This window comes from Aptenodytes patagonicus, chromosome 15 (assembly GCF_965638725.1).
Source record: "Aptenodytes patagonicus chromosome 15, bAptPat1.pri.cur, whole genome shotgun sequence".
Lineage (NCBI taxonomy): Eukaryota > Metazoa > Chordata > Aves > Sphenisciformes > Spheniscidae > Aptenodytes > Aptenodytes patagonicus.
The window spans coordinates 1,000,661-1,014,483 of NC_134963.1; the positions used below are offsets into that span (position 1 = coordinate 1,000,661).

Genomic DNA, 13,823 nt, shown 5'->3' on the forward strand with positions numbered 1-13,823 from the left:
TACGTAGAAGATGCTTAAAGGCAGAAGAACAGCAGAGCTGTCCAGACTCAAAGGAAAGCCCACACAGCTAAACTTCAGTGGAAGTTCCAATGTGAAATCATTTGCTTACTCTACAGCTCAGGTTTCTGTCATGACAAAGGAATGATGTAATGTGCTGGCAGCTTAGAGAATATTCTTTTGGACGTAACTACTATATACTACTTTATTCTCCTAAAATATCAAAGCCAGGCACTTAGCTGTAGGAATGCAGATGAAGGTTATGATATCTATACAAATTCATATTTGAAAGAAAAGTAAATAGTATTTTCCTTAAGTATAAGAAAGGGAAGGAGGTGCTAAACTCAGACTACTGTCCCAGACCTACAAGGTTTGGAGGTGCAGCTGACACAGAAAACATGACATATGCTATGTTAAGTATTATATTACCAAAATTAGTATTATACAGTTCATCATAATCTGATGTCCCAGGAGCAGTATCTCTGCCCTTAAAGACTTAAATCTTAAGAAATAAGGTACTTGGAAGTAAAAACAGCAAAGAGGCAAGTGAAATAACTTATTCTAAAATTAGCAGAAGGGGAACTGGAAGGAAATTCAAGGTCTCCTCCTTGAATTACTATGCAACATTACAGTTTGAAGCAAAGACTTTTGTATGCTATACGGAGAAATCTTGCAAAAGATGGACCAGATGATCTTACAGGTCTTTATGATTTAACTTGCTTTGACTTGTTTTCCGTCCCTCCAGTTCCAAAGCTTTTCCACTCAGTACTCCATTTCTTTAAGATTCACCGCAACATAAGCTTTTGCATCTTATTTTGACATTTGCTGAACAATGTGGTGAGTTCAACAACTAAAGATTATTCTCTATAAATTAATGTTAAACAACTTGTTTCCTGATGAAAACACAGAAGGAAAGAAATTAATGAAACCCTGTGTCTACTCTTGTTCTGGACTCAAGTGGATCCGAGTTTGGAATACTTCTCTTTGACAATTAAAAAAAGGAGGGGGACGGGGGGAGGAAGACAATTCACACCAGTTACTTTCTAAATCTAACAGTTACAAGGTCTCCCTACTGAAACACAACACCTCCATGTACCAAGTATGAGATTAAACAGCTATTCCTCTTTTCTTAAATTGAAGTTAGTAATTTATTTAGGAAAATCATGCAGATTATACTGTGAATTAGACTGTATCTTTCAAGCCTGCCAGCTACAGCATCAACTTTAATACATATTTGGATAATTTGGAAGTTTAAGAAAGGAAAATGCAAATATCAGTTAAGAAAACTAGACAAACAGTGAATTCAGTATTTTCTAGAGGGAATGTTACATAGAAAGCTTGCTGCATTTTAACAAGAGGCATTGTAGTCCTTCAAATATTGATACATAAAATGCAGTAAAAAGTTACAGAATCTACAGCTTTGGTTGCCATAAAAAGGAGATATCTTTGTATCACTGCCCTGACTTAAATGTTCTGAAATTTATGAAAGATAAAACTAACTTGTGAAATGTTCAAGTTCTTCCTATTCCTTTGTGGCACAGAGAACTCACTTTTACTTATTTCTATATTCAGATGGAGAATGTGAAGCAAATTTCTCGTTTAGGACACAAAAAGATCTAATCCAAAAGAAAGGGAAAGAATACAAGGTCAAAATAATATGGGAAAGGAAAACATCTTGTAGGACAGAGCTTAAGACAGTCACAGTTCTGTTGGCCAATATTAAGGTTACCAGCATCACTACCCTCCTACAGAGAGGGAAATGAGAAGAATTTGCTAAATATAGATAGAACTGTTTGGAAGGATGCCTATCCTTATTTGTGCATTCATCTGTTTAATTGTGGGCAATATAGTCCACTAGACAGCCTGAGGCAAGCGTGGATGTTCAGTATTCTCTGAATTATACAATCTCAGCTGGAGATTGGACTTAATTACACAGTTTACCATAGTATAAATGGAAACTTTGTATTTTGAAACTCTTCACAGTTGCAAGTACCTCTGAACTTTTTTTACTCAGGTTTGGGAATGTACTAAATGCCTGTGTGCAGTTTTAAACAAGCGTGGTGAAAAAGGAATTCTCGTGTTTACTGTATGACCTCAAGTCTTCCAAATCCCATGAATCTCAGTAGCTAATGAGATATCACAAATGCATACAAATAAACATTTATATTTGCACATCAAAAAGTCCCCTAGAGTAAGCAAAGTAAAAAAATCAAGTTTTATGCTAAAAGCTCCTCTCTTAGTTTGGTAGTCTGAGGAAATTGACATTTTTCTCAAATTGATCTGCAAGTCCATTTTAAAAATAATTGCAATAATTTAATTATTTAAACATACTTGTCAATACTTCTTACCAAATTAATCCATCTTCATTTGAAAATAAAGCTGAAACAACCACATAAACCTAAAAGAAACAAATCAAGGGAAGTTGATACCTGTAATCCAAACCTTCAGAAGGATTCCTAAACCTAATTCCCTTGGTTTCAGTGACAATATTCTAAAGAAATATAATGGAATTTAACAGGAATTGGGTGCCTAAATCCCTTTAAGAATTTGGGCCTAAATTCCTAAGGGATCACTGAAAGTCTCAGCCAAGGTATGAACTTATTTATAAATCACAGAGAGGTTCTCACATATTCCTTTTACTCAGGATTCAATCACCACTGACCTTCCTTCAAAGGAAATCTGAGCAAGCCAGGCTGCAAACCTCATCGGACCTCTGCTACTTGTTAGCAGAAGGTCCAACAGCTCAAGAAATTCCTTAGTGAATTTTCCATCCTCTCAGTAAGGCTTAGAAAAAGTACAATGATAACTGTCCAGAAAAATGAAAATTTTGCATTGGGAAGAAAGTAAGTGTGTTCAAACAGTCAGGAAGGAAAAATCCCTTGGAAAACAGAATCCTGTATTATCTCCTGATCATATAAATGCAAACACTTGCCTAGCATTGTGAAGAAATTAACCTTTATACAATTAATATTTAGATTTTATGTTAATTTTCAAGTTAAAAAACACAGCTAACAATACAAAACAAGAATTTTGTTATTGGGCTGTATGTCACTAGACAAGTTACATTAGATCTTCCTGGAGAGCTAAATGAATATAATAAGCTTCAGTTCTGTTTAACATTAGTTCTTCAGTCCCTTAAAAACGAAAGTTCCTGAAATTCAGAGTTACCATACTGCTTCTTTGCTTCAAAACAATGAAAAGTTGTTTATGGTGTCATAAATGAAATTAGGTAGTTAGGTAGTTATTTTCTTGAACAGATAGATGAGCATGGGTTGGGATTCAGAACCCCCACCATCAATGCAGTAAGTAGTCTGTAAAAGCTGAAAACTGTTCATCACCTACAGGAACATTGTACCTACATCATGAAACACTGGTAAAAAAGATAATGTAGCAAATATTCTTCCAAGAAAATATCCTCATTTTGTACAGGGCAAAATATCAGCACAAAACATGTTCTCAAGAACTCGTGGGTTAACTCATGAATAGTATCCTAAGAAAATTGTCTGGGGAACACTGTTCTGTCTGGATTCTTATCTGTCATACGTTGAGATTTTTATCTCAACATTAAGCAACAAAACAACATGTAACTTCCTATTACATAAAAAAAAAAATAATATCCTACTTGAATTTGATTAGATTTAGTTCAAGCTTGGTATGCAAGGGTTTCACCAAACAGTCCTGATGCTGAGCTTCTTAGTACTGAGTCTTGAACATTTAAAGCACAAACCAGTCCTTTTATGCTGTAATTGTTCCTACAGCAGATAGAGTTTTGGTATAATGCCACTAAACAGAAGACAGGCAACAAATAACATCTAGAAGTTAACGAAGAACTAGGATTTTATTTAATAACCTGAAGAACAGTTAAGCTTCAAGACATGCATATTTCTCTGGACTACACTGAGATTACTGCTGTTGACAAATTGTAGGTATATTTGGATACAAAGATGGTAACACCATCAGAAATCGAAGGCTGTATATCTAGGAAGCTAGTGTGTGCAATACTTGCAAATTTGAGTTTTCTGTTTGACGTTTCAACCAAGAATTAATAAAAGTATACATGAATCTGTATGAACAACTGAATTTGAAGCTTCCTATAGGCTTCACACACCAAGATTATTTGTGATACATTAAGTTTTCTTGTCATGCTTAAAACTCACTAAGAGGTTTTATTCTATGCAGTATAAATACACAGTAATTTTCCATTGGACTTGTGGCTAATCATCTGATCAACAAACAAAAAGAGAGGTAGCAAGTAAGGGAATAAACAGCTATCTCCGGGAAGCTAGGTATTACTTTCAAGGAATGTTAGTATTCCCAAATTCCTGGTCATAATCTGTACCTTCTGTTCAGTTTTACTGACTTTACGCTTGGAAAAGAAAAGCGGAGAATAGCATCAATCTTTTAGAATATGTTCCTCTATTAGAGAGACACACATAAAGATGTATCAGTATTAAGAGAAAATTACATTCCAGTTTAAGGACAGAACTGGAATAAGGGTTACTGTTACTGATAAAGAAATTCTACCATGGTTTCAAACTTATGGATTATACAATTCAATAAGCTTCCATCGCCACATCACATTAAAAACAGCGTCTTACCCTCCACCTCTAAAATACTGCCTCAGGAGAGGGAACATGGTTTTTTACTTCCATTATCTTTCAGCCTGCAGTAAGAAAGTGCCTTGGTCCTGAACCAGAACCCACAGGAATTTAGCAAGTGCTATTTCTGCTTGTAGTAAAATCTTCAATATGTAATTTACATCTTGATATGTCATCATTTCTTGGTATTTAACTTAGTAACAGCTTCTCTAAAGTACAGATTTTATTACATAAATTATGGAAGTAGCAGACTGGGTGTAGTGGAGACAGCATAAATTCCTGAATCAATACCAAATATGTCCCTGGTAGTAGTTGTTATTCTGTGCAGGTGTGTTATTGATTACAGTCATAATGATCTCACTTTAGCTGCCATCAATAACTCACTATTTGTATTGTCACACTGAATTAAAGAAGAACCAGTCTAAAAATATGTGGAGAAGTGATACCAGCATGGCATGACCCAGCCTGTGGTGCAAAGCAGCAGAACACTGCCAGTTTAACTTAGGATTCATGTTTGAGACTTCACTTGACATTACATTGATAAAATAAAAGTCAAATGTGATATTTATTCAGGCAGAAGAGATTACGTCTTAAACATACTGGAAAACTCTTAAATTTATACCTACTACATACAATAAAACTATGCTTTTAATACCTTGGGACCATTATTGGCATGCACTTATTGATATGCAAAACTGAATCAAAGTTTTATGGATGGTTATTGTCATTTTACTGATCAACATGGCTGAAGCTTCCTTGCATCAGATTAAGAATTGTAGAAGGAACGCTAGATTATTTCACTTTTTAAATGGAGTTCATTTCTAAATCAAAACTTGACAGCAATAGACAACAGCAGAATACTAACCATAAGCCAAAGATTTGTGAAGTATTGAAAAGCTAAGTATAGATAATGTTATTATCACAACTGTATGAAACACCTCATTAATGTTAGCATATATAAACATTTTTCTTTTAAATACTTCAGAGTAGACACATAGCAAAACAAGAACACTTATTGTCAGTGGCCTATCAAAATGGAGAAACAGATCCAGACATGAGAGACAAAAGACTTCCTACTCCCAGCAATCTGATCTTTATGCCATTTTAACCCATTGTAGAGGATTAACAAAATATTAGGATTATATCTCAAAGGAAAGAGCAGATTATTGTTAAAAATGTCTACACCAATAATTCCTGTGTTCTGTACACATTCTGGAGAAGCACTGCAACTTTTAATAAAACTTGCATTTCTTTAAAAAAAAAAAAAAACAAAACATCATTTTAAAGGAACACTGTTTTTATGAGAGACTTTAATTGCATTTCCCATGTATCTCCTGTTGATACTAGAGGGATTCTCCTTGACAAACCCCAATATAACACCGTAAGTCATGCTCATGCCCACCTTTCTCTCCATAGGCAGTCTTGTCTAAGGCTTCCTTCTCTTTCCCAGAAACAGCAGAACAGAAACAGAAACTCTTGCAGTAGCAAGCTTATGGATTCTACTAGACTGCTATGAGTGACGTTTTGTCAATACACATCACAAGAAACACAACCAACTATCAACAGAATTCTTTCAAAGTTCTGACAACTGCACAAAATGACCAAAATTATTTTGTTTCCTTCAACCTCGTACAATTAACCTCATAGGCGAGGTGTATGAACAGTTGTCTGAAGAAAACTCAACCCATCAATGAGCGATTAAAATAGCCACCACATGAAAGTTCCTCAAAATTTTGATGTATACACAACAAGAATAATATTCATGCTGTCTCACTTTCAGCACCTGACATACATGCTTAATTTAGGAAGCTAGTCTCCATATACTATCCATATTTGCTACTCAACAGAGAGAGGCTCCTTCAAAGCGCCAGTTAAAACCCTTGATTCAGACTCATAGACTGAATCAACCTCCAGAGAAGTCAGTCTGTCTCTATCCACTGTTCTTATTTGCAGCCAGAAATGGCTGCCCTTTCTACCTCAGGAGTCTAATTGACATGCCTGAAGTTATTGTAACTACCCCAACTTAAGTGTTACATCTCAGGTTCTCCTTCCCCAAGACTGTCCACACTTTATGAACCATATCTGAAGTCACTCTGCAATTTGTTTTCCTCTGGGGAATCTCTGCAACCTTTACTACTCTGCATACTGTGAAAAATATTTTTTTTTTTCATTTAAAACCTGCAAAAATAAGTCTACCCAGTATCACTACATACATTCAGCTCTCACCAAGCTGTGAATCCAATAGATGTGGACACTGTTGATTAGTTAAACATTGCAATGCAGTTTCTTAGCCGTAGGAACAATTCAGTAAAAGTCTGTGCGATCACTTCTGTCGCTGTTCTCAATAGCAGTTACTTAAAATTTTATCACTACATAACCCAAATTAAATAGAGAATGTTTACTGTAATGAGAAGGTCCCATGGAGGAATTGTGCTGATATACTTCCAACTCATGGGTAGAAATTACACCGCCAGAGCAGACAAAGAACAGGCAATTAAATTACTGGAAACAGTAGCTCTAGTTTCACTAACTTTACATTGCAATGAATGTAGATCAATTAAGAAAAGACTTCCTTACAGTAACAAGTTAAGGTAGCATTTTTCTGTACAAAAAACTGCATGATCATTCCTTTTATCATAGCAGAAATAAGAGGGGGGGTAGAAATTAAGCTTAGAAAAGAAAAAAAGCCACATGTGATACAAAGCCCAGATCCTGTAAAGATTATTTTTTCTGGCCAGTACTCCAAATTAAGCTACTGCTCGGCACCTCAAAGTCAGTCAATACCACTGCACCTGTAAGAATTCTTACAGGGATTACTTCATTAGATAATTCAAAATGTATCCAAATAAGAATGCAGGTCTTGATAGCAATCCCCTGTAAAGTCCACTCTCAAGGATTACTGTGCAAAGGAAGTACTGATGCCTAATTCTATACTCCCAAATTATTAAATTCTGAAAGAAATAAGGAAAAGAAGAAATATTTTGAGTTTACCATAATTACACAATGTGAGGACTGGCCCCAAACTGATTTATTCACTTCCTCCCTCTCACTTGCTTGCAATGTTTAAGCTGTAATTCTTCAGTAACGTATTCCAGAAGACAGTAAATGCTTCACAACTCTTAAATAAACCATAAACAGCTAAACAGTAACTGTTCTGGAGGACAAAGGTCTGTTGGCAAGGCACTAGACTTCAAGCTTCCAATGGCTTATGATAGCAATAATAAGGCAAACAAAATAAATAATAAAAATTAAATTGTGAAAGATACCTTGACAGTGTCCTTTTAATCTTCAGCCAACTTGAGATGTCATGTAAGCACTGAAGCAGCGAAGAGATGATACTGCTTAGATAGCAAAATATCTCAATTTCTCCCTGACCTACAAATCGTAAGCTAATAGATTAGTGGTGCACTGGCATATAACCGCACAGTAGCTCACGGAAACCCTGTTTCAGCTTCTGAAACAAAATGCATCCTGAGATACAGGAAAACCATAATTATAAACAACATCAACTGAAGCATGCACAGAAGGTTTTGACACTGCAGTCAAGGACCTTATGGAACAAAGATCCTAAACCGTCCAAGAAAGCCGTCATACCTGTAGAGACAAAGCATACTCCATGTAGTTCAGAAACAGAAAGGTCTTCCCAGGGCAATATAAACTGGAGAGTGAAGCAGAGAAGGACAATCCTGCCCATGTGTTCTTAATGGATCTTAGTACCCTGTAGTACTGCCACCAGCAGTATCACTATTAGACAAGTGTTGGATAAAAATTACTTTCTTGGGCTACTCAGCCTGGAATCTGTGATATAAATATTACAGTTTTGTTCTTTCTAAATATGCTCTATATTGAAAAATCACTCAACTTGTCTCATGGTAATTAATATCAGCTGATTACAGAGGATTATGACTTGCAGAATCAGACCAAGAGATCCTTCACAAAGAGGTATTTGGAGAGATGCAGAACTGCACATACTTGGGCTCACAGGTTCTTTCCTCAGTGTGCTATTGCTAGTAAACATTATCTGTCTTGTGCAAAAAGTCTACACTCAAGAAAACACAGATTTAGATACCTACAGAAGTACCCACTGATCTTGTTTTTCTAGGTTAACTCCTCAGAGGGCCTGATTTTGAAAGATATGGCATATATGAAAGATGAAGCAGATCCCTTGACTTCGTTGTGGCCAGCCCCTTTGAACCAACTTTACATGGCTCTTACTTGGAACCAGTGACATTTCTATCAATTTTTATCTAGATTGGACAACAAAAATATAACTACATAGCAAAATGTGAGGGTATAAACACAGTATCAACTTTCACAGAATTTGATAAAGTAATCAGTTAAAAAAAAAAAAGGCAATAAAGCCAGTCATTTCTGAGGTATAATAGCGCCTTAGTTAAGATTCGTTATTTTCAGAAAGAGGCCATTTGTTTCAATAGTGGTATGCTCCCAGTAATGACAACTATTGCGAGAAAATATATTCAGTCACGTTCTTCGTGGGAATGAGTAGTGACTAGATACGAGCTGCATTAACTAAACTGAAGTGTTGTCTACAAGCGATTAAAATATTTAAAAATGCCACCCATATATACATTCCTACTTGGTCTCTTGTACATTTTTTATCCCCAAGATTAACTGATGTTTCAAGAAAGGCATGTATTTTGGTGTGTCAAAATGTCAAACTATCCTGAAACACAGTGGCCATCAATAAGTCTTATCAGGACTCTAAAGTGGTATTTTGTTTGATGTAGTGTGTATAAATTAATGATGATAATAGATGCTGTCCACTTACTATTACATTATTAGCCATTTACACACCACACACCAAAAATGCTACTTCTTGAAAATGTGACTGCCAGAGGATTGACTACCAGCCTTTCAAAAGATTGCGTATTACTAAATTGAGCTGCCTATTCTTACAACATTGCAGAAAAGCAGACACATGAAAAGAATGAGATTCACTAGAATTAGTTATTTGTCTTACATACTATTTAAAATTAATGCGACCTAACCTAATGCAGAAGATTGAGACCTCTAGAACTTCATCATACAGAACCAGAAGTACCTTTACAGCTTGTTTTGGATTGCCTGTGAAATGCAAGGGTAGGAGTGAAGAGGACAAACAAGCAACAAAAAACTTGCACCACAGTTTTTTGGGTTTGGTTTTGTTTTACACAAGTTAACCGAGGAAAACAAAAAACACTTCATTACGTAAGATGGTTGCTACTTTTTTCAGATGTTGAAATAGGTGGCTAACCTTCTTGCTTCAGCACACATGTAGACCACATCCTACCTGGAATTTAAGAGAATACTTCAAGATATCCTTGTTCTTATTCGAATGCTTAAACCCATTATATTGCTAATGCCCTCTTCTGAAGAAAATATGTTTGCCAAGTTACATGTATACTCTAAATGTTTTGCATTATGGAAAGAACACTTTTTCTAAAAATATGTGGATTTCAATCTTAACAGAAATCTCAGTGCTAATTTCCAGGTGAGTCATATGAAGTCTGAATAAGGTAACTGCACGCAACACATCTGATAAATTCTCTCCCTATCCATATTGGTGTAACCCTAGAGTTGGCCTTTTTCCTCCTTCTTCTGTAGAGACAGGCAATAAAGTAAAAAATTTGACCTAACCTTTCTGCTTTGAAGATTACTATGATGGCTATTACGAATAGAATTCACTCACGCTAGACAAGATACTGTCATACTCTGGTTAAACTGTAAAGACATAAGCTAAATGTAATCTCACACTTAGCTGCTACAGCATTTGTTTACAATGTTTGTGTCAATGATTTATACTCATACAATAAAATATTAAGAGCAACAAATTATAAACCTGGTAGCACAAGAATTCTAACAGGTTTTCCTCACAGTGTATCAATTCTGACACTAACCAAGATGCACCAAAAGCTCTGCAGAAATAATGTGTTGCATTACATAAAATCAAATACAGAAGCTTAGTTTTATATAACTGTAATATGCATACAGATGGTCTTCAGGATAAGGTATCTTCTCTAAACTGCAGTTTGTACAAAATTTGAAGTATAATCAAAAGGCAGGAAATTTTGCCATTTCCAGTGCAGTGTCCTAACTCCATATAATGGGAATCTCTCTCTATTTGTAACTCCTACCAGTTCTTCCAACATTAAAGAACTGCTGAGACTGAAATCCATTGCAGAGATTTTGAATGAATAGATGAAAATCAAAGAAGGGAACTATTTTTCATCCATTCTAGCTAAACAGTAGGTCAAATCTATGGTTATATTAATTGAAATTCAGTTATTTATGTTGACAGCAACTATGGCATAAAAATAAAATCAGCAAAGTCAACTTTATAAAGATCACCAATGTCAAATAAAATACATTCTATGCATCTCCGAACAATGCATGAAGATAAACTATGCAGTGAAACTATGCAGTCAAACTGTATTGTTCTTCTAAACCTTGCCCTCCCAATACATTCCTTTAGCCAAGCAATGGGAAGATAAACCCATTTGCCTAATGGAGCATATAATTTAAATATTTCAGACAAGCATTTACAGAGATGTTGCTTAAAATAAATTTAACAGCCATCCATCCAAATATCTTGCATGACGAAGATCACAGCATGGTTCACAACTTATTTTTTTCTGTAGAAGCTCCAAACTATCCAGCCCTTTCAGTTACTTTAGTCACCACATATATCCTGTATTACTTTATTATAACAAATCTTTTTTTTTCCACAGCAGATTTAATATGAAGCTTCAATTTTTCTCTTTTGCAGTGCCTTGCAACATTTCTAAAGCCACTAAAATTTCAGGTTTTACTACTGCACCATGCAGTCCTGCACAATTTTGTAAACAAAATATGTTTAAATTTATGGAAGCTTAAAAGGCTAATGTACTTAATACAGACTGCAGCACTTCATCCACAGGAAGATACAATCAGCCAATGTCAATATTCTGTCATTTAGAATCATAATTCTTACCATAAAGCACTCCCATTAATAGAAAACAGCAGTTTTTTCCCCCGCAAACTTGTATCTAGTGTTTAAGATATTACTAGTATAAAAACAGGTCTTCACTTGATATAAAAAAATCTGCTTAGGTTTTGGGGTTTTTTAACATGCCAAGAATCACATTTTGTATTGTGACCTACCTAAGGCACAACAGTACACTGTAAAAAGCAAAGTACATGTTATAAGAATTCGCCCTTGCACATAAACAAACAAGTGCCTACATTAAAAAAAAAAAGGGGGGGGGGGGAGAAAGACAGTCTTTACTATTTGCATGCTAGACGTGAACATTTTAAAGAGTTGATCAAGTTTTGCAAACAATAGATTTTAATCACGTACAGCAATACTGCAGGGAAAATGAAAAGAAAAAAAAACCCTAACTTTGGCTTTTAAGTCTAATGGATTTCACGTTTGTGAAGAAATAGGTTAGTTTTGTTTGGTCTTTGCTACAAAGAGACTCATCTCCTATGCATGCCACAAATAACCTGAGCAATGACTTCCCTCCATGACAAGAACTGCCCATCATATTGCAGGATTAATACAATGTTGGTTTGTTTAGGGGTTGCCTCTGTGTGTGGCTTGCGTATATAATCTTCGCCATTCGTATACATCAGCTCCTCGTTGCGTATCTCACAATAAACTGATGAACGCTGTTAAACCTTAAACAGCAATCTTTAGCAAACAAAGGCTAGTCTGCAATCGTGATGCAAAATCATCCCAAACGTACTACACCCTGCAAGAACCTCTCACAGAAAATAGCCCGGCAACCTCATTCATTCCCCCAACCCAATGATCTGCTCACCATCTCCTCCGTCTTCTCTTATTTCTCCGTCCTCGGCTTATTTTCCTTGCTTCTGCTGGCTTCAAGGAGGCGAGCGTACCAAAAAAAAAAAAAAAATAAAATAAGAAGGAACCCCCCCCCAACTCTTCAATAAAATACTCGGCAACCGCCGGGCAGCGTATCAACGAAAGCCCCTTGTCTTCCTCTCCCGCTTCCCGTTCCCGGGAGCCGGAGCCCCCTCCGCGGCGCTCCCCGCCCGCCGCTCACGCCCTCTCCACCCCGGCGCAGCCCCGCGGGTGCCCGGCTCCCGCGGAGGGCGCGTCCGTCCCCCCGCGCGTTCTCCCGGGAGAGCACCCGGGCTGCATCAGCCTCTCTATCGCCTTCTTACCCACCAAGACAACATAGTAGACGGAGTCGGGCTGGTTTTCCCCTCCCACCTCCACATTCCTATTTACAAAGGGTATCTAAGACCATCTCTATCCAAGGGGGGGAGGAGGGGGAGGTGGAAGCAGTCATTAACCCTTTTCTTGCATTTACCTTTTCTACTATGATTTTTGGCCGCGTTTTTAAAGCGCACAAGGGATTCCTCGTCTCTCCAGAGCACGTAAACCCGCTGCCACCGGGCCCCCGGGGCCCCGCTCCCGCACCCCCGCTCGGCTGCTCGCCACCTCTGGAGGAGCACGGTCCTCCCGACGGCCCCCAAGGCCGCTCCAAAAAAAGGTCCAAGGGCAAGGCTGAAAAACGCGTGCCCTCCCGAAACTACGTTTACAAAATACAACCGCCCGCGAAGCCGCTCCGGTCGAGCGGCCCTCAGGAGCGGCCCAGCGGGAGAGGGGAACGCATTTCCCCGCCAGCCCGTGTTGGTACCGTTTTTCCAACTCTTTTTTTGAGCGGGGCGTTATCGTCCCTCAACGTTCACACCGCGGGGGGGGAGTACTAGCGGCAGGAAAGAGGGGCCCTCGTCCGCCCCCGCCACAGCGGCCGGCGGGCCGGGGCGGGCAGCGAGGCCGCGACCCACACCCGCCAGCAGTCCCGCCGCCGACCCCTGCCTCGCGCTGCCCGTCTGCGGCCGGCACACAAACCGGCGCGCTCCTCCCGCGCCGCGAATTTTCCTATTGGGTAGTTCCTCTGCGATCGCGCCCAGCAACCAAAGCCTCATTGGCGCGTTTCCGCCCCGCTCCGCTCACTGGCTGGCCGCTTCGCTTGGCATTGGCCGGCGGGACTGTCCGTCCGAGCCGGGCGGCCCGGCCCCTCGGCGGGCGCGCGGGGCGGCAGCGCGCCAGTCGGCTGGCGGGGCCGCGGGCAGCGAGCGGCGGGAGACGCCGGGGGAGCCGCCGCAGCCCGGCGAGAGGCGGCCCCGGTGCGGGGGCAGGGACGGGGCTGCCCGCACGGCAAAGAGCGGCGCGCAGGGCACGGCGCTGCCGCCCGCTGCCAGCGGGAGCGGTGCGCG

The 13,823-nt window shown here is 38.8% G+C and overlaps 1 protein-coding gene across 8 annotated transcripts in view; it reads right to left on the minus strand.

Annotated features, from left to right (window-relative positions):
• ARVCF (ARVCF delta catenin family member) overlaps window positions 1-13,217 on the minus strand; it is a 299,641-nt gene extending 286,424 nt beyond the window's left edge. For 4 of the 8 annotated variants that reach the window (XM_076353133.1, XM_076353127.1, XM_076353131.1 and 1 more), the window contains exons 1-2: window positions 12,911-13,215; window positions 12,395-12,453 (exon numbers count right to left, since the gene is read on the minus strand). The gene's annotated coding sequence lies outside the window, so the exon portion shown is untranslated. Of the gene's footprint in view, window positions 1-12,394; window positions 12,454-12,910 lie in introns of all 8 variants that reach the window. The other 4 variants (XM_076353123.1, XM_076353124.1, XM_076353120.1 and 1 more) reach the window with 2 other exon arrangements.
• Window positions 13,218-13,823: the final 606 nt, after the last annotated feature.